This window comes from Patagioenas fasciata, chromosome 2 (genome assembly GCF_037038585.1).
Source record: "Patagioenas fasciata isolate bPatFas1 chromosome 2, bPatFas1.hap1, whole genome shotgun sequence".
NCBI lineage: Eukaryota > Metazoa > Chordata > Aves > Columbiformes > Columbidae > Patagioenas > Patagioenas fasciata.
The window spans coordinates 19938526-19960545 of record NC_092521.1 but is presented as its reverse complement, the minus strand read 5'-3'; the positions used below and the strand labels follow the sequence as shown (position 1 = coordinate 19960545).

The 22020-nt window shown below is 40.8% G+C and overlaps 1 long non-coding RNA gene across 2 annotated transcripts; it reads right to left on the bottom strand.

Moving 5' to 3' along the window:
* Positions 1-7001: 7001 nt before the first annotated feature.
* Positions 7002-9028, bottom strand: LOC139827339 (uncharacterized). 2 transcript variants are annotated; one of them, XR_011737855.1, is made up of 3 exons: positions 8554-9028; positions 8316-8415; positions 7002-7979 (listed from the first exon to the last, which is right to left on the bottom strand). It is a non-coding gene; the product is annotated as an uncharacterized lncRNA (long non-coding RNA). The 2 variants fall into 2 exon arrangements; XR_011737854.1 differs by having other exon boundaries at positions 7002-7784; positions 8554-9019.
* Between the last annotated feature and the right edge of the window lie 12992 nt (positions 9029-22020).

Here is a 22020-nt window from a genome sequence, read left to right as displayed (position 1 = left end):
CAGCAGCTCTTGAACTAAACCTATTTCCAGTCAGTGTCGGGGGATTTACAATCAAGAAGATATTAATTTTGCTCGAATCCAATTGGTATGTTGAGGCATGCAAGCTGGAGAACAAGGACAAGGCAGATCAAAGCTGTTGGCGATCAAGGTGATTCAGTGATTCGGCAGAGCATACTGGAGGTCGTCACCCACACTGGAGGTCCTCACCCACACTGGAGGTCCTCACCCATAGTGACAGTCTTCACCCATAGTGGGAGTCCTCACTCACACGGGAGGTCCTCACCCGTACTAGAGCTCCTCTCTCACTCCCAGCTGGCCATGAAGCAGGAGGAGCACAGCAGCCTGATGGGAAGGGCAGTGGTCTAGGAGGGAAATAGCCATCATCCAGCAAGGTGAAAAGTGGCACTAAAGCAAAGAAAATATATGTATTTTGTTAAATAATTCTTTAGTCCTTTGATTTGATTCATTTGATGTTATTTGTGAAGTGCAACTTGTGTGTCTTGCACACCCTACACGTGTTTGGTTCTTGGTAGAGGTTTTTCCAGGCATCCAAGTTAAGGGGAGTGAAAGTGTGGGGCTTTCAAAATTATACCTTCTTCACTAGAGCATGCTAGAGGACAAATGCTTTCATTCCTTCCTAAAGGAATAGAGAGAGTTAATAGATTTAACACTCACAAATGCAGGATGAAGCCTATGAATAAACTCTCTATGCCATTGCATTTGTATGAACAGCTAATGTAGTTGAAAGCAAAACACATCACAAATTAGAAGTACAGAGCTTACAAGGATATTCATAAATGTAAATAGCTGTAGAAAAATGAAATCTTTCAGAAACACAACAGAGGAAATGAAAGGATACAAGTAATTCAAACAAGCATCAAAGGCCTGAATTTCTGAGGAGCTGTTACTAATGAAGAAACAATTGAGTTCACAGAGTAGCTATGCTAATCAACTCTGCTTTACGGATGATAATGAAGTATTTTTTATGGAAGCTTAATAAAGACAAAACTGGTGAAACAATGAATAATAATGAAAACTGAAAATCTCTTAGAAATTAAAGGAATTGTGAACAAATATGTTTGTGATGTACTGAGAGCAATAATTACTTGTGTTCCTTTTGCATTTTCAATAGCAAGAAATACGTTGTTCCAATTCTCTACAGTATTTAAAGACAAGCTTAAAGCAGAGCACTGGATTAATTTTGGATGGTAGTAGGCAGAAGCATGGTTTGGTATCCATGGTGAGTAACATATCCATAGAGAACCAAATGCAGGGTCTAATATGAATAAGTATTATGTATGTCTTCTATGCTGGGCCATATGGGAAGCCAGTGGGCAACTACACTGTGCCATAGGGCTGACAACAGGTAGTGTCTGCTCTCAAAGTTTGGTAGCCACATAGATGCTATGGACAAGGCTAGGAAATGGTTTGCAAATTCCTGAAATACTATATGGTGTTTGCATTCAGGTCTACAGAATTAAAATACTGTGCTCTGAACACAGGAAAAATCACATAGACTCTTACTCACAGACTGTAGATTTTATGATCAAAAGCTGTGTATTTAGGAAATCTTAAAACTATGCACATGGTGTTTTACAAATTGTTGACATTAAGTTATTTTGCAGTGCAATGAAAGATATTTTATGAAGCACCTATAAGCATGGGAGCAGTTACCTGCTAGTTCTTTCCTGAATTGATATTCAGCTGTACTCTTAACCTCCTTGTCTTTTTAAGGCTTCTCACTTTAGAACTTCTGGTAAAAACGTTGTTCTTTACACGAACGTTGGTTTCAAGCATTTCTCAAATATAAAATAAGGCAAACCAAACCAGGAAACTCCCATTAAATAAATAAGGAAACAAATAGTTTTGCAGTGACCCAGGTAGGCCACGAGGTGTCAGAATCTGCAAGTGCTGGTTTCACAACTGCCACAACTTGAAATAACACATCCTTTTTTTTCCCTTCCTCTGGATACCTGGCGGGGGCGGGGTGGGCGGCGGTATTTCTAATGTTTTCTGTTTACCTACTGTACCTACTGTTCTCCACACATAGCTGTAGCATAAATACAGAAACCCTTTACAAGAAAATCACTCTATAAGAATTATTATGGTTACCAAATGTAGAAATAAAATCTTGTTTACCAGTTAAATGTGGAAAATGTATCACGTTAATGTGAGATTTTAAATGTTTTTACTGGGAAGCCACCAAGATTTTTGCCTCTGATGCGGGATCATAATTTTTGTGGTTGGTTGGTTGATTGTTTTCAAAAAAGATCTGTTAATTTCTGGATTTTTTTCCTGTTATCTTGCAATATGATTTTGAAAGTTTTTTTGCCCCCAATTTCCTACTCATCTGTTGACATGTTCCATTGTTTTCCAAAAAGATCCTATACATCTTGCTCCTACAAGCACCATTCCTGCAAAACAAGAGCAGTGTTCAGTCTCTGGGCCCATTCACATTTTTCCAGCGCAGCATTTATCCCGTGCTGAGGATCGTAGGACTCAGCCCATGATCTGAGCTGCTCCTGCCTGCAGCAGGGTCCTCGCGCCTCAAAAGGAGACATCGTACCTTCTGCTAGTCTGGAGAGAGAAGATTGTTCCCCAAAAGAGACGTCATGCTAACCTTACACGAGACTGATGAAGCTCTAAAACATAGTACTTCTTTCCAGGGCATTTTTTGCATTGACTCATACACCTGTAAGTATTCCTGTTGAGAAGGCTTAAACTTGACCTTCTTTTTAATCGACTGCTTATGTTCTTTGCCAGGCTGGAACCTCAGGCTTTGGTGTCTCCAACAGCAAGGTTTTAATCTTTTATTTTGGCACCTGATATAAGCCATTCTCCGATGTTATCTAAATGACCAACATGGAAATGTTGTCATCTAGGAAAATAACATAAACTTTTCTGTATTTAGGTATAGTTTCCTTATGCTGACAATAGGGGTGTAAAATACATCAACAGCTGTTGTTAATCTAAAATCAAGAATATATCCTTCATTGCATCACTGAAATATTTATCTGAGACGTCACTCTCTGCAGTATACACTTTAAATTTGTCCAAAATACGTATGGACGCCATTCAGAGCTTCTTCTCAGCCTTCCAGTTGAGTGGGCAGCCATCCACTGTGTTCTCTTCATTAAGATCACATTGCTTGCCTTACTTATTTATTTATTTATTTTTAATCTGATAAAAACATCCAGTCAGAGACTCGCTTTTCAGTCTGAGGGTAGCCTGGAAACTAGTAGATGAGACTAATGGAATCCTAATGACCTGTAAAAATGAGCAGTTTATTGTGATATTTTAAAGTTCTTAATGGGTTCTATTGTGCTGTTGCTGTCTGAACACAGAACATGTGCACAGTGCTCTAACATGCCAACTGAATTTGTTTCTTGCTAACACTTTCTTATATCTTAATATTTATATTGCAGGTGTGTTTAGTCACACATTGTTACATTGTTCATATAAGTGGGTAAGCAAATAAATAGTAATATATTTAATACATATATTTAAACTCTAAAGAGCTATTTTTTCAGTTTGGGTGACTAATAGAAACCAAGAATATAATTGCTACTCATCTGTGTTCATTCTTAAGATGAGTAGGCAGTGTTTGGAACATGCTCACTATCTACTCAAAAAGAAATACATGTGACATTTTAGATGTTGACAGCTTAAAAAAGTAGACCAGAGTAGCCAAAAATTATAGTATGGTTGCAATTTAGGGGCTGACTTGTCTAATGCCAAGCTAAAGTGGTGAAGCACTTAACCGAAGTAAGACAGATGGTCAGTGATTCAACATTTCTGTGGAGAGTGATGCTTTTATCCATTTTGTCAGTTCTCTTAGCATTATTTTCACAGTATTGATCCGAGCATTGGATTTTGTATCAATTTGCGTCATCTGATATCATATGATCAGGATAAGTGCAAACATAATCCTTCTCCAAGAAAGATGCAATTTTAATAAGCCTTCTGGAGAAAACAGCTGTGGCAATTTTCATGGAAAACTAGAGGTCAACCCTCTGTTTACATACATATTTAAACCCTCTAAAAGCATTCTTCTGCATACACATTTCTGTTACATTACCTTTAAAAACATTTTGTTCCTTGCTGCTTAGGAAGATGTCAGAGATCCATAATGCAAGACCTCCTGTTTTGAGCACCACTGTACTGAACAGTACCACACAGGTTCCTGCTAGCCTTGTCTTATATTTTTCTAAAATAAATTATTTTAGGAGTTGGAGGATTGAATGTTCAGGTTTTTGTGAATCAGCAACTTCTAAGATGGAAAATGTTACAACTGCACTTTCATGACCAGATTTACAGCTCAGGTGTCAGTCTCTGCCTATTCCTGCTCTGATGCTCCTGGGCAGAAAAGAACAACCATTGTTTTAAAAGTTCCTTTCCACATGATGTGTCAGGGCTCTCTGGTGATACAGATTATGTGTGTAAAAGAGGATCTTTGGATGCGTTCTGCAGCTGGTGAAGGTGCAGCCACTTGCTTGCCAGCAGCAAGTGCTCCTCTCAGCAAACCATGGCCACATTCATGATCTGAAAGAGGTGGCCAGGTTACAGAACAACATTATATTTATGCAGTGGGCTTGTCCACAATTTTTGCCTTGTTATGCCTCTCCTCCATAGGTGCGACAGCTTCCTGATGTGGGCTGAAAGACAGCCCAGGCAGGGAGCTTCAGCAACTTAGGTTTTCTCCCCATACTTCCATGCTCTCACATACTACACACAACCTTGTCTGTGTTGATTTGTTTTAATTGCTCCATAATTGCTTTTTTTTTGCAAATGTTTTTTGGTCAGGAACGTGAAGAAGGGGATGCCAGAGTGCAGATTTGTAATTGCAGTCTTTACTGGAGCACTACAATTCACCCCCAGAGTTTCACCTGGATGTAAGACAAGCACAATATATGCATTATATAGCACTACAGTAGTTTCATGTCCAAGCTATTTTGTGCTAAACTGCTTCCATTAATAAAATGTCTTTTCATAAAGCAAAATAAAAATCCTAACTTGCTTAATATTAAGCACCTTTTATTTTACTCTGGCTTTTTAGTAGAATATCAAAGCTATTCTAGAACGAAGGCCTTGTGCTTTCAAGATATTCGACAACTTGTACCCTTTAACTGAAATACCAAAAGTTCCAGGGAAGGTAAGATGATTTGCTTTATTTTTATAGAACCCTGGAAGTAGAGGTTGATGTGCAGCATTTCTCCAGAAGTGTCCTGGGTGCATCCAGCACAGCGTTGCCAGCTGGGCAGGGAGGTGAGTGTCCTGCTCTGCTCTGCACTGGTGCGACCTCACCTGGAGCACTGGGTGCAGGTCTGGGTGACACAGGGTAGAAAGGATATAAAGCTACTGGAGAATGTCCAGAAGAGGGCTACCAAGTTGGTGAAGGGTTTGGAGAGGAAACCGTATGGGGAGCGGCCAAAGTCACTTAGTTTGTTCAGCCTGGAGGAGACTGAGAGGAGACCTCATGGCAGCTACAGCTTCCTCACAAGGGCAGGAGGAGGGGCAGGTGCTGATCTCTTCTCTCTGGTGATCAGTGACAGAACCCAAGCGAATGTCAGGAAGATGTGCCAGGGGAGGTTTAGGTTGGACATTAGGAAAAGGCTCTTCCCCCAGAGGGTGGTGGAGCACTGGAACAGGCTCCCCAGGGAGGTGTCACAGCCCCAAGCCTGACAGTGTTCAAGAAGAGACTGGACAACACCCTCAGACACATGGTGTGAACTGTGGGGTTGTCCTGTGCAGGGACAGGAGTTGGACTCGGTGATCCTTGCGGATCCCTTCTAACTCAGGACATTCTATGATTTCATGTAATAGTTTCCTATAGAAAAAATCCCAATGGTATGCATAATCAAAGTAATGGCAACAAAGATTCCTTCCTTCTTAATAGTTTAGCTTTGCTTTTGCTTTTTGACTTTGCAAATACCTGCAAACACAATGTTGAAAAATTACTGAACTCAGCAATTACTATCCTGAATTGATAAAAATGTTCAATAGAAAAATACAATATCTCTCTCTGCTTTGTTCTTGGATTTAACCATCAAGATCTCAGGATGAGAAAGGTCCTGCTAATCAATGCTGCACTGGAGAAGCAGGGTTAGTTGTAGGCACAATGTGATTCCTTAGTGGCTGTGGACCATGAGGGATGAGCAGCACTACTGCTTCTATTGAAACATGAAATTCCAGCAGTGTACACCAAGATGCAGTGATGCACTTGGGCACTGGGGTCACCCTCATCCATTACCCCACTACAGAGAAGGCCCCAATGAACCTCCCATCCCTACCAGGCTTGGCTGTCAGTGCCACTGACCCACAGCTCTTCTTCATGAGTGATGGCAACAGCAGCAGACAGAGGGGTGCAGAGGTATGACCCCCATTTGGAACTCCTGAAACCCTCAGAGGTTGCCAGAGACAGTCATCCCTTTCACCCTGCCCTTGCTACAGCTCTTAGTGCACAGTTAAAGAAATCTTAATTTCAGGAGACCATACCCCAGGCTACTGTAGACAGCATTTTCTCCTGGCAGTGAATATATACTTGCATTTTTTTATGTTGATGGACCTAGCAGAGGAATTCAGGATTTGAGTTGAACCAATGCAGGATTTTGAGTGAAAATACCCAGAATGAAACTCTGCACCTCTGACACCTGCTGACCTGGGACTGAGGCAACTCAGCCCTGACCCAGACGTGCTCTTCACTCCTTAAGGATCATCTAGGGTGGATTCAACTCTGAACTGGAGACTCCCAACTCCAAATCTCTGGTTTTAAGTATTTGCGTCTGAGCTAAAGGCTGCTGCCATTCCTCAAACATTAATGTTTAGTGCTATCCGAGATGCCCTGAAGACTTCAGCATGGGGCAGGTAGGAGGGCAGTGCAGGACCTGCAGGAAGCCCCATGCTCCTCTGGGACAGCAGTTGAATACCCAGCAAGACCCCAAGTTGTTGGAACGATAAAGGACTCAGCACTCCGATTCAATGTGAATGACGCAAAAGCCATTTATTACAGAAACATGTCTCCTTATATACGCAACTATTCTCTAATCACGAATCCACACTCCAAGCATTGATTCGCTAAATGAGTATCATGGGCAGTCCACACGCTGGAGCCCCACCGATGATAGGTCCGATGACTCACGCCATGCTGAGGCCCTGTTAATGAAGAAACACCCCTCTTTCTCACAGCACATTCTGTTCTCAGCTTCTCGAAGTGGCCTTGAGATTCCTTTGGGCCTGACTAATTCAACAACATATCTCCTTCTAACGAAACCCCTTCACACCAAGTGACATTAGGCACTCACACATAGGCTGCTCACCATTGACTAGAGCAGGGGCTTAGATGGCTGGCCTATATGTACATCCTATATTTAAACACACGAACATCTATAAGCCAAATATACATCTCAACTCCAGAGTAACACAGAAATGGGACACAGTAATAAATCATTTTGAGATTCAGGTACTGTTACTATTAAGTATTTCCTTTAAGTAGTTCCTGAGGTCCTAAATGCTTGCAACAATGAGATCGGATTTTGTACTAGAGAGGCTTAAAAGCCACTTGTCTCTGTGGAAAGGGTTTCGGGTACCAGGAGAGCAGATCTGGGAGCAGCAGGCTGTGGCAGGGAGCACAAAAGGAAAGGCACAGGTGTGTTTAAAAGCTTACAAGCCTGAAAATTGGTTGATCGCTCTTGCCGCTGCTTCTTCATGAGGCAACATTTCACTACCTAAACTTGAGGTGTGCCTTCCGGTGTTTGGTCTTTCACTCGCAGGGCAGAATCTGGACCCTTTCAGATATGTGGAGAAAGTAAAGGATAACATGAGAGTGGCCCTTCAGTTCGTGATCAGTGCTACCCACTCCAAAAATGACAGGCTGTGAACAGATCAGACATGCTTCAAGGGCAAAAAGACTGCTCTCTTGAAAGTGAGTATAATAATCGCTTCAACTCAGTAGATCGGGTACTTCACTCCGAACTGACCTGCTGATTTGTAAGCAAAAGGACTTTATTGTTGCACTTCAAACAAACAAAAAAAAAAGGTTTCGCATTTTTTTTCTTGGTTCATAGGGCATTTAAGCTACTTTTTCATTACCTTTTCTTCCCTTTTTAGTTCTTCCAAATGACAGATTTTTTTTCTTTTATCTCCTCTGTAACAGAAAAACTGTTTTTCTGCCTTTACTAGTATCCTTTCTTAGCATTCAGTTGATTAATTTTTCCTGGTATTTTTTCTTTGTTTATAATTTTTCACACAATAATTTCAAGAATCAGAAAGCATTTGATTATCATTTTCCTCTTCTGACCAACAGGTGGGACTCTTACCTCTGATATCTCTTCTCTCTTCGATCTTATCTCATAGATAAATAGTGCAAAAACCATTACTGAAATCTGAAAGCTGAGCGATACATGTTACCCGGTGTCTCTGAAAAACATAAACAAAGAACCACTGCAGCTGTTGACAAATAAGTCAGATGCAGGATACAGGAGACCACAGAAGTTCAGATTAGAACAGGTTTACCTTTCAGACAAAGTGTTTAATGAACAAATTAAAAACACTTACCATTCTGTTTTTTCCTCCTGAGAAGGATACATATTGTAGCAGGCAGTTGACATGAAAAATAACAAATAAACCAGAAAACCAGTCGAGATAAGCAGCAGGACAGGGGTGTGGATCTTGACTTTGTTCCTGTTGCCTTTTACTCTCAGACACTAGATTGTCACAGAAATTGCTAAAGCTTATCAGGACCTGGCTTCTATTGGGTTGAAACACTGGAATTTGTTGGAAAGTAAATGGTTGACGGAAATACCAGTTTCAGCAAATTCCTGGTAAAGGGCAAGTGGGGCAGAAGTGGATTTCAGTCTAATTGGAAACACACCAGCTCCCGAGGTAGACCTGAGGACTCCCGAATTCCAGCTTTCCTGACTAATAACTTGCTGGTGGAAATCCTGGCGTATGATAGATGGCTGTTGCAGACAGTGCCCCAGACTCCATGGCAGGGAGGCTGGGACCTCTCTGCTGGCTGCCCTGGCTTGGGGAAACCCTTTTGCAGGCAGACAGGGAGCTGAGTGCCTCAAAGATCTGCTGTAGTTAACGGGTTGTTCAGTGACTGGGCCTCCAGGTTTAACTTCCATTGTATTTCCTTTCGGAAAAGAGAAGTAGTCCTGCAGCAGAACCAGAGTGTCCCACAGCGGAATACACTTTATTTTCTAACTCTGAAGACTGCTGTGGAACAACAGACTGACCTTTGAGCAGTTTAGTCTGCAAGGATGCGTTTCTCTCTGTTACTTTTGTTGCAGTGTTATTCCAACAATTTTCAAGTGTTCCCAAGTGTTTGGTTCCTCTGTATATTGTGCCTTGTGCCTCCGTGGCCCCTACTTAGCTATGACCTGGTTAACACCACCTGTTAGGATATGACATGAACATATGTTCTCTGTGTGTGTGTGTGCAGCAAATACACAAAACTGCCTCAAAAGCATTTGCCTAAAATTGTTCACATTAAAGAGGATGATGCTGTCATCCTGCAACTCATGGTGTTAAAGCGGGAGATGGCCATCAGCCAGATTAAAAAGCAATCAGGGAAATATGCATGAATTTCAACACAAAGAAGTCACCCTGAAAAGAGATATGGAAGGCACATTAAAATTTATGACAAAAAAAGAGAGCTCAGAGCTTCAATCCAACTGGGTTTGACACTGCCAGGAGTTGCCCCACCAGCACCATCATGGTTACAACACATGGTAATTCCTTGCTGAGACATCGTCACCCCTGACTGAGTACTGTAGCCCCCCAAAAACACCTTCTTTATGTTTGGGGTTGGTTTTGGTTTTAATAACCAGTATGCCATCTTACAGTATCTTGTTGCAATAAACGAATAACTGTACCTCTCTACTACAGGTAAACCTGTCACGCATTAAAATGAAATATCAACATTTTTTGGTTTTACAGTCTCAACAGATTTTGCTTACTTTGAAGCAAGTAAACTCCACCACCTGCAAGCTATCTCTCAGGCACACCAGATGTGTATTAGACAAAGGGGTTTTAGACAAGTCGTGCAGCATCCCACTAAGAGCACACTAAGTGGTATAGGCTTTGATCATCTATTGATTAAAAAGGGATTTTTTTTTTTATCATGTTGAAGTTCTGCAAATAACATGTGCCTTTCTCTTTAACAAGGACTTCCACTTGTCCCCAAGCTGTAAGCAGGCCAGCCAGACTGCTTAGTCAGATAAAATGTCATGTCAAATGATCGGAAGTTGTATTTGTTCATGCTCTCTGCTCTCAGCTGCCCTTTGTCATGCTCTCTAAGTGTTGTTTGGACAAAGGCTTTGCTCAGGACTTGATTTAGACTAATGTGAAAGTGTATGTTTTTTACAGGGCAACTCAATGTTCAGCATATAAAGTACTGTACAATACACTCAGGCGACATATGTGTGTGTCTGTCGTCCTTCAGAGGGAGCACACTTCCAGCCCACACAAACACCTGCTATTGCCACGTTTTGTCTGAAATTATTTCATTTGTTTTCTGAACCAAGGCAGCAAGGTTACAGAATATTATATTTTCCTGAATCTAAGCTGTTGTTAATTTTTTTTTTTATTGTGCTCCAAATGATGGATTTGTTTGTCTCCTCCTACTTGCCTACCCTGTACTCTCTAAAATGCGTTGAAATTGATGACCTGCACATTTAGAGAAACTAGAAGAAAGGTCTCCTTATATTGCACATGATTAACCTCTAACTTCACCAGTGGAGGAGAACATTACTTCAAGCACCACAGGCGTACTTTGTAAAGGGCAGAACAATTTTAATGCCTAGTAGTTTTACAGGCAAATTTAATAAATTAAGAGTAATCTGTCATTTTACTTTTAGGTACTGTTGGCTGTATTATAAGTCAAGAAACAATATAGTTTCCTCCAGATAGAAAGCAGCATAGCATATTAGTGATTTTTTTCATTATACTTTCTCCAAAGTATAATTATCAGTGTTGATGGCCTGAAGTTAAACTTATCAAAAGAATAATCTGAAATGTAAGGGCAAATAGTCCTGCTTTTCCTGAGAACTTGAAACCATAATGAGATGCACCTGTGTGCACCTTCTCTGGCCTCTGCGCTTGAGCCGCATTTAACTCTCTGGTGGCAGTGACTGTATTAATTATACATTCTTAACATAGCGTTGTGCTCTCCTGTGCAGAACAGTTACGGTTTTGTAATGACTTGGTTTTCCAAGTACACTTGAAAGCTTCTGCGCTATCCACTAGAGTGGATGACCTTCTTTGCCTCAAGTTTAGGTAAATTATATAACCAAACATTTCCACTCCAATCTTCCAAAAAGGTTGAGTCAAAAAGCAATAACAACAGCAGTGTTAAATAAGCTGAAGACCCAGCATGGCCTTGCACAAAACTGAAGCTGGTCGGTGGAACCCAAGAAAGCCAAAAGCCTTCTCAACCCTATTTTATCTGTATTTAAAAATAAATACATTAATGATAATTAGTATAATTTCATTTATTTTGTTTTTCTTTCACCTTTAGGAAACTGAGAGACAAGGAGAATAATGATGCTTCTGCTAGTAAATGTGAGGGTACCTGCTTCATGTGGATTCCTGGCTCCCCACATCTTGTACATTCATCTTTGCCTCCTATTCTGCTTTTGTCCTTGCAGTGGAAGAAGAACATCTGTTAGAGGCATAAGCACTGCACAGCTCAAAGGATGCTTTCTCCCTCTGAACTGATTCCTTATGTAATGCACAACGGCATGGTACAAAAATCAGTCTCCTTACCTTCTCTGCACAGGTGAAATAACCTTCCACATTCTTCACAGGGAAGTCCAAACAGATCCCAAGATGTTTCACCTTTCACAAGAACCACAGAGCCCATGCTGTAGAGACCTATGACTTGGCTGCTGTGAAGGACCCATGTCATGTTTGGGCACTTGCCATAGTTTGCTTTATCTCCCACTTCTCCCATCTTACGATTCCTTTCCTTTTGGTGGTTAGAGTTATCTATAATTTGTTCTCGCTCCTTACCTTCAGGAAAAAGGAGACATCCCATCTTCTTTCCCAGTCTCAGGGGCAGCGATACTGAAGGGACAGTTGGGAGCTGGAAGAGACTGCTGTTTCACCACACTGTGGTGGTGTGGGAGGCAAGGATTTGCTTCCCAGAGAATGACCAGACTCTGAAGGAAAAGGGGGCTGAATTGCCCACCTCTGCTGGCCGTGGCAGCTGGTGGGTACATGTCCAAGGAAACGGAAGCTGAAAAGGGTGGAAGCTGCTTTTCTGGTCAGGGCAGCCTGTCAAATATGTCTGTAAGAGTGAAACAAGCCTGAATGTGGTTTTCACCAAGAGAAGGCTACTCATGCTCCCAGGCTCCCTCATCTTTAGCAACCTAGTGCAAAGGAGGTGCAGGTGGACTTCTGCCTGCCCAGGCAGCCAGCAGGGAGGAGCACCAGTGGCTGGAGGAGCACTGGCAGCTGGAGGTCACCTTGCATTGCTGAGCCTTCTCTCCAGTGAGTGGACCCAGCACTGAGAGGCACGTGTCCTCAGTCTGGACCATACTCATATGGTTTGCTGCACCCTAAGGGGCCAGTGGCATGAAGGTCAGACTGAATGACACTAATAGTTTTTCAGACAAATCAACAAACAAGCGTTTGCTCCATCTGCAATGCACAACTGGTTTGTTTGTTGTTTTTTTTTTTTTTTGGCATTTGCATTTGCTCACTAAACAAGCCAGCAGCATAAAATTATTGTGTAAGAAGGTTTTGCTATCAGTTGCACACAGCTGCAGCTTAAAGGACAGAAAACTCACTGAAGCATTCCAAACAGGCAGCACAACAACTGCAGCGAAGGTACCCACCCACAGAAGGTGCACATCCTGGTGTGGGTCTCTACCTTGACCTCACAGAAAATCCTTTCATTGCAAATGATGCTGAGAGCTGACAACAGCTTTACTGAGCTGGCCTAGAACAGACTATCTCACAATAGCTGCTATGCAAATTACTTACACTAATAAATGTCAGGTCTTGGGAATGGAAAGCAGTGATTGTTTCTTCAAGAGAGGGGAGTAGAGTGGCTTAACTCAATAATTTTGCATTTTCAAGTCCTTTCCTCTCCCAAAAACATATAGTTATTTTAATTAGAATATGCAAAACGCAGTAACAGACTTGAATTTCTCACACTTGTATTATCCATTCATTAGATTAACTCTTAGAGCAACCCCACTTAGTTCTTGGTGCTATATAAACATACAATAAGGGTCAATCTCTGCCTGATAGTGGTCTAAAGAGACAATAGAGTCCAAAAGTAGAATGTAATGTCATCAGTTACAGCTGGAGTCCAAGGCACAAAGAAGCTGAATCATTTGCTCAGGTCACAGATAGTATGAATAAACATTTTGTGATCCAGTTCAACTCTTAGTCCACTAGATTTATGTACAAATTGCCATAAATGCTCATTTTAGAGAGTTAATTCAGTACAAGGAATGAGTGAGATTAAATTATGAGTTTTTTGGAACAGAAGTATAATTATTACCAGATTGTTTCTGGCATGGTGTAATGGGATATAGTCCTGGGCAGTCGCATGTTCTTCAGATATTATAGTAAATACTGTTTTTGTAATTAACACCATTCTCCCTTTAAAGCAATAAAAAGTATTTCAGCCACAGCTACTATTTTCTGGGAAGCAGAAAATTATAATGAATGTGTCTGTCTTGTCCTCTTGACAAAAATCAGTAGTATATAGGACAGGAATCTGTAGTATGTATAGAAAAATAGTGCTTTATAGAAAAAAAATAAACTATTATTTTGCTGGATTTCCAGAAGTGTCTTACTAAGGCAAAAGAAAATTAAAGTAGCTAAATCTATTTCAAGGTGCAAAACCAGTGCTCACAGTTGTCTTTTGAGTCGTATGAGAGAGCACAGTAAGAGAGAAAGGAAAGCACAATTTATTTGAGAAAATATTTTTTCTCTTTGCCATTTTTTCTCCTACTTTTCCGTCCCTCAATGTATTTTTCAGTGCTTCCTATGATACTGAGTTGAATGCTAATGAGCCAATACTTGAAACAAATATTTATGACCAAGCTGAGGGACTTGAAATTTGTCACCACAGGAGACCTCTAACTTTTCTGGCTGGAAGCTCAGTTTATCGAGGTCCATTGTGTTTGATGAATTATAAAAATGAAGTGCCAGTGCAGGAGTTAAATACCTCATTTGGTGAAATTCTTCTGGACAAAAGAATTTTTTATTGAAATTAGAATAAAGAAAGGAAATAATAGATGTGAGGCTGTGATAACTACCAGTAAAGGTGAGGAGACTTCAGAAAATCAGCACTGTTGACAGTCAGACCAGACAGTCAGCAAGGATGGAGGCTTTCGGGACCCTGAAACACGTGCTGTCTTGATATAGCCTTGTCTGCTGAAGTCTTTTTTCATCCCGTTTGCACTGTTGATTTTCCCCTCTCTGCATCTTTTTTGATTCCTGTTGATTTTGTAGCACTCCCAGCAGACAGGGCTGGGGAAGATGCTGGGTTTTGTTACAAAGCTGTCGCTCAGATCAGAGTCTCTGAGGTGAAAATGAACTATCCCAGAGCACTGGGAAACACTTATTAATATTTTCTCACCAGAACACGCACATATTCTCTAAGTCAGTAAATCTGAACCAGAGCTTCTGTACGATAAGTCACTACCTTTAAAATCAAAACCAGAATCGTTTTACCATTTACAAAGACACAGAGTAACCTCAAGGCTTCTGGACAGAAGTTAAATGAGAAAAACATGAAATATTGCTGCTAAGAAAAAAAAAAAAAAGGCAAGATCCAATTTGTTGTGGTTTTTTCTAATTCTTATTATTATTTTTTCTTTTTTCTTTTTTTTTTTTTTTCTGTCCCGCTTCATATTTGATGAATCAAAGAGTTTGGAGTGCTTGAGATATTGATAATTCATCTTCTGAATCACTCCCTTCTATCGTATATTCGTATAGCTATAAAACCTGGAAACTCTGTCAAATTCAAGTGATTTAAGCTATGCACTATTAAACAAAAGTAAAAGATGGCTCCTTTTCAGAAGTTTCTACAATCAAACTAGAAAGTAAAATTGCAACTTTATTTGAGGAGCAGAAAACCAGCAGATAGTAATTTTTAATTTCCTGTTAGTCCAAGAGGCCAGCCAGCATTTGTGATCCTGCAGATTTGTTCTGTCGAAGGAAGAAATCGATTCTGAAGCATAGTTTACCCTTGGTATAATGCTGCCTGTGCACAAAAATTGCAGACAGTCTTTTTCACCTGAGCACAGAATAATCAGGTAAAAGTAAGAATTTTGTCCTGTTTTTCTGGTTTTGTGGTTTTCTTAGTTGTTTTGGGTTCTTTTTGGTTGCTTGGTTGGTTTTGGTTTGTTCGTGTTTTTTGGTGGTAGTGATTTTTTGTTTGTTTTTGTTTTGTTTTCCTCTCTTCAGTCACCGCTTTGCCCAAGTTTGACATTGCTTCAGGAGCAGTCAGCACAGCTGAGCCCACAGCATGGCTCTGCCCCCACCCTGCACTCCAGCCTCCCCTTGGGCTGTTTCTGCTGGTCTTTCACCGCATGAGACGATTTGACTCACTCAGCCTGCAGGCAACTGATTTAGACAAAACCATCACCATGAGCCGTGCAGGTGGCAGAGCTCTATCCTCTGAACAGGAAGGAATTGCTCTTTTTGCCACCAACATCTCCAGAGGAGCTGCAGTAATAGTGTGGGACTTCTTTCGGTGATGCAAAGTCTTCTCTAGCAATATCCCCAAGAACAGCAAATGACACATGTAAGCAAAGACATTTAAACTCAGAAGGTCAATGTTGATCATGTTTTTACCCTAGGAAGAGCGTCAAGCAAGGCAACAGATGGCAAAAAGTCCATTTCTTACCGAGCATTTACTCCTTGGGGACAATTCAGCCCTGTGTCACAGCCGGGTAGCATGTGCTGGGTAATGCAGAGTGAATCACTAATAAGTGGCTGAAGTGTGAGCAACCTGATTGCCACAGGTCTATTTTGCACATTGCACTATGCTTTGTGTAATCACTTCAGAAGAGACGAGAACTGGAAATGAGTCAAATGTCTTTTTGTTCTTTTTCTGCCTCTTGAGTATTGACAAGTTGAAAAAAAACCAAACCAAACCAAACCAAAAAACCCCACAAACAACAACAACAAAACATACAAACATGAAATGACAACAACAAAGCAGAAAAAGTATGTTTGTAAAACCACAATGTCGACAGTGGAGCCAGGAACAGGTGAAACACATTAAATGAGTTCTAACTTAATTAACGTAAAATGCTCTCTTTACCTCCATGGTAGATGTTTATTTTTACCAGATTTTTCTAAATTTTATGTATAGAAGTTTCCAGCTAATTACAAGTCATCTAGTGCCCTGGTGCAAGTGTGTTCTCCTAAGGTTTTATAAGCATTTTTGTATTTTTGAAAAAGCTGTAACAAGCATGAACAATTGTAAATGAGCTGGTCTTCTTGCATTTAAGCGGTCAGCCAGAAGATTCAGATCTGTCCTTATATTTATTCTATAATAATTAAATAAATGATTCATCTGTGGGTACAGGCATGAAGTTCTTGGTCTCCCTCACATCCTTAAATAACAGGGTGTTGTAGTCTTGTTATATGAAAGAAAAAATAGCCTGTGTTCTTTCTGGTTCTTCTCAATATGCACATTATCAAATTAGAAGGAAGAAAACCCAAGTTTGGTGGTATTCAGTTCACTTATCCCATTCTAACATGTTAGATTCATGTCACCACCTTTGCAGACTAGATGTTCCCTTTTTTTGTCTGTTATATACACTGGAGATAACATCCCTTAGATTATAACGATTAACAATCTGAAAACCCACACTTCTAATTGGATCTTGGCAAACATGAGAGAATCAATATTGTTCATGCATTGTCAAGGTCTATTAGAAGAGATCTGAAGTCAGAAGAGAGACAGAATCCAAAGTATTTCTGCAAAGAGGTTAAAATACTGCTTAATGAGGCCTATGGAGCACACCCATACAAGCAGCAGTAAGTTGCAAATTCCTACCTTTGAAATGTTGTTAACAAGTGAAACATATTTACTGGAATAATAAAAGGGTCATTATTTGCTGTTTCCAAAAGTCAATGGGGACACTATTTTCTTTAGAAGAGCTGTAAGGATTACCATTTTAATCTCACTATTCTGCTCACAGTTTTAAATTTACTTCCATTTTGACTCTGTAGACTCCACCTTGGCAGGAAATTCTTTTGCATTGTTCCTGTCAGTTCAGTAAGGCTGGTTTTACCTGGTCGAATCCTGCTGCTGTGCTGATAATATGTTGTTTACAAATCAAGTTTTTTCAGACAGACTTGTATGTCAGAGGTTACTTGGGTTAATACTTCCCTTTAATTGGACAACTTTGTTACTATATCAACAATGATAAAATGTTTTGCTGAGAGTTCATTCAAAGTACTTTCAGCTAATGGGTGCTTGTAAACAAAAGCATCCTTAATATAGCCTTCCTTTGCCCTTTCCTCACAAAATCCCCCAACACAATGAACACCCCTTGAGTCCTTGGGTTCAGCTGAAAATCTCTTATCTTACTTCTTGAATAATTCCAGAAACTCTGAAATTCTGAAAATACCCTTTCAGACCTTTTCTTCACCTCTGTTTCTCATTTTAATGAGTGGCTCAGGCTTCAGTCCCAATCATTCTCCCACTTCCCACCACCTCCTTGAAACAGAAACCATACATCTACATGAAGTATTCATCATTAACTTTGTCTTCTATTTTCTTAAACATTCGTGCATGTGATTCCTTTGATTGAATACATGTTCATGGAATACAAAAAAAATTCTTTACTCATGTACATATACCTGTTTAAAAGTTCTTACACAGAGATGAATGGCCTTTTCCAATACTTCTTACTTCATCCCTTGTGTTTGCTCCATTTCTGACACCTTATCAGGGAGCAGAAAGTTTTCCAGGAAACTTTGATGATAAATCACACACAGAAAGCAATGGGCAATGGTCAGATTCAGAATAAAAAGAGCAAAAGCAACTGAGGTTGAAATGTTTTTGTACCAAGGACTTATTCTCCTAGGCTCTTACATATTTTTGGTTTTCTTTCTTTTCTTGAGTATACTTCTCTTTGACTGCATAGGACAAACTAGGGGTATGAAGCGAGGCACACTCATAATGGTTTGTAGGATCACTGGAAATACTTCTGTTTATGAATGGATATTTAGAAGTAGAAGCATGTGAAAGACTACCTGATATGACATGGCATATTACTGCCAGAGCTGGAAATAGTACCCAGAATTACCGATTCCTGATTACATACTTTGTGCAGAGTCACCTTCAGGATGCAAGGGAGCTGCCCTACGGTAGAAGGGAACATCTTCTCATGAATACATAATAAATTAAAAGATGGGAATAAGCGGTCAGTTTAATCAGGGAAGTCACTACAGAATTCCCCAGAGGTATCTGCTGATTAACGTATTGATAATAAATTTAGAAAAGGGGGAGAAAAAGCACAATTCTAAGCTATTTTGTTCAATAAAAGCTGACTGAGAGGAATTTCATAAAGAACCCTCTATAATAAAAAAAAAAAACTCAGATGAAAGTCAATGTTGGCTTCTGTTGATCAATGTGAAGCAATGCATGTGTAAAAGCAATACTAACTGCACACATCGTGAAAGGCTCTGAACTGATTACTCACATTAATGAGGGACATTCAGGAATTGTAATAGACCAATTTATGTTAAGTTTTAGTAGTTAAGAACAGTTGTATATTGTCAATGACAATGACAATTGTCATTATACCACTACATAAATTGATAGTGTATGCACACTTGGAAGACTATGCACTATCCTGACCCTTTGATCTCAAAAAGAAGGAGGTAAAACCAAAAGAAGACTAGAGAATAGTTGAAAGAATTTAACCAACTAATCTATTTCAATAAGAAAAAAGGCAACTGAAGTTGGATGATAAAAGTCTATCAAATGGCAAACAGAAGGCAAAAGAGAAAGGAACAGTTGCTCATTGCCTTCCCTGCAAAGAGAAGTAGAGACGATCAGATGAAGACAGCAGCTGGAAAATTCAAAGCAAACAGGTGAACATATTTCTTCTCATGAGAATCTGATCTAGTATGTTTGATCTTATATTATAAATTAATTTAACATGAAACATGCAAACCAATACTTCAAGTTTTAAAGTGTATTTGGAGGAAATATTTTCCAATAAGATAAAGCTGCTGTAAATCAAAGTAGCTTGACTGCATAAAAAACAAGGGAAGAAATGTGTAGAGGCACAGAGGGATGAAAGGCAAGAAACAGAATGTAAAAGCATCTAGATGGGTGTATAGGGTATGTGTGGCAAGGTTTTGCTAGCTGGGAGGCTACAGGAGTGGCTTCTGTGAGAAGACGCCAGAAGCTTCCACTTCTGTCCTGTAGAGCCAATGCCAGCCGACTCCAAGATGGACTCACTACTGGCCAAGACTGAGCCCAACAGCGACAGTGGTAGTACTTCTGTGATAACGTATTTAAGAAAGGGGAACAAACTACTGTACAGCATCAGCCAGAAGAGAGGAGCAAGAATGTGTGAGAGAAACAACTCTACAGACACCAAGGTCAGAGAAGAAGGAGGGCAGGAGGTGTTCCAGGCACCGGAGTAGAGATTCCCCGGCAGCCCTTGGTGCGGACTGTGGTGAGGCCGACTGTTCCCCTGGAGGCCATGGAAGGTCATGGTGGAGCAAAGATCAAACTGCAGCCCATGGAGGTTCATGGTGGAGCAGAGATCCACCTCTAGCCCAGGGAGTGCCCGATGTCAGAGCAGGTGGATACCCAAAGGAGGCTGTGACACCACTGAGACCCTGTGCTGGAGCAGGCTCCTGGCAGGACCTGTGGCCCCATGGAGAGAGGAGCTCAGGCTGGAGCAGGTTTGCTGGCAGGACCCATGACCCCATGGGGGACCCACGCTGGAGCAGTCTGTTCCTGGAGGACTGCACCCCATGGAAGGGACCCATGGTGGAGCAGTTCAGGAAGACCTGCAGCCCATGGGAAAGGCTCACATTGGAGAATTTCATGGAGGACTGTCTCCTGTGGGAGGGACCCCACACTGGAGCAGGGGAAGAGTGTGAGGAATCCTCCTCCAGAAGAGGAAGGAGTGGCAGAAACAAGATGTGATGAACTGAACACAACTCCCACTCCCCATCTCCCTGCACCACCTGGAGAGAGAAGGCAGAGAAAATTGGGAGTGAAGTTAAGACTTGAAAGAAGGGAGGGATGGGGGAAAGGTGTTTTAAAAATTGGTTTTATTTCTCATTACCCTACTCTGATTTGATTGGCAACAAATTGAACTAGTCTCCCTGAGTCAAGTTTGTTTTGCCCATGATGGTGACTGGTAAATGATCTCTCCCTGCCCTTATCTTGACCTGCAAGACTTCCTTACTTTCCTTTCCCCTGTCCAGCTGAAGAGGGGGGAGTGATAAAGCGGCTTTGGTGGACACCTGGTGTCCAGCCAGAGTCAACCCACCACAAGGGGCTATTGCTGTGGATGAAAAGCTGGACATGAACTGCCAACATTCTCTTGCAGCCCAGGAAGACAACTGTATCCTGGGCTGCACCAAAAGAAGTATGGCCAGCAGGTCAAGGGAAGTGATTCACCCCCTCTACTCCACTCTTGTGAGGCCTTACCTACAGTTCTGCATCCAACTCTGGAGTCATCAGCACAGGAAAGACATGGACCAGTTGGAGAGGGTCCAGAGGACACCACAAAAATGATCAGAGGGCTGGAATGAGGACAGGCTGAGAGAGCTAGGACTGTTCAACCTGGAGAGGAGAAGGCTCTGGGAATATGTTAATTCAGCCTGTCAGTACTTTAAGGTGGCTAATAAGAAAGATGAGGACAGACTATCTAGTAGGGCCTACAACGATAGAACAAAACTCAACAGTTTAAATCTGAAAGAGGGGAGATTAAGAGTAGGCATAGACAAGAAATTTTTTTATTATGAGGATGGCGAAACACTGGCCCAGGTTACCCAGAGAGGTGGTTGATGCCCCATCCCTGGAAATATTCCAGGCCAGGCTGGATGGGGCTCTGAGCAACCTGATCCAGTTGCATATGCCCCTGCTCATTGCAGGGGTTTGGACTGGATGAGCTTTAAAGGTTTCTTCCAACCCGAACCATTCTGTTCTATGCTTGTTTGCTTTATAATTCTTAGAGAAATTGATGTAGGTAGGAAGAGAGGAGGAATCAAACAAATGACTGTTTAAAAAAATTATTAAAAAACCCACTTCTCATTTCCCTGAAATACATGGTGGTATTTCCAGGAAAATATGAAGTTACAAAGGTAACAATGTCTTTAATACCACAAAGGCTGGATCCCTTTGCTAACTTCTCCTCACACAGCATGAGTAATTTCCCTTGTTACAGGAAATGTTGCGAAGGGAACTGTTCTTTCCATTTCTTTTAAAACTCTCTTAGAAGTGACTTTTTTAATACAGTTCAATTTAAAAAGAAATACTTTAGTTCTGTTTTCTAAAAAACACAACAAAAGAGATCAGCTCACAGTATTTGAGTGAATTTCAAATTTTTCACAAGATGTTTCCTGCCTGGAGGTAATCAGAGTGCAGAACTTATGTGTGAAACTGTTTTGTTTTCCACAAGGGACTGAAAAAGTTATTGCTTCAATTCTCACATCAAACTGACACGTCACGTGGAAAAATATCTACAGTAGCTTAAAATCATGTATTATTCCTTACTTTACTTTGAAGATTTTATGTCATTGACATTTTTCTTTGAGGGATATTTTATTTATCTGAGCTTATAGATGCACAAACACGAAGTCTGATATTACTGCACTTTTAGCCAGAAAGACCTTTATTCTGTTTGAGGAAAATAACAAACTAAGAACTGTCAGTACTGACTCTGCTTAGAGGTTTCCTGATCCTTATGAGTTCAGGATCGAGGTGTTTCATCAGTCACTGGTGACAGCTGAATACCATTAGGTTTGGATATAGAAATGACAGCTTCCAGCAGAGCAAGAAGAAGC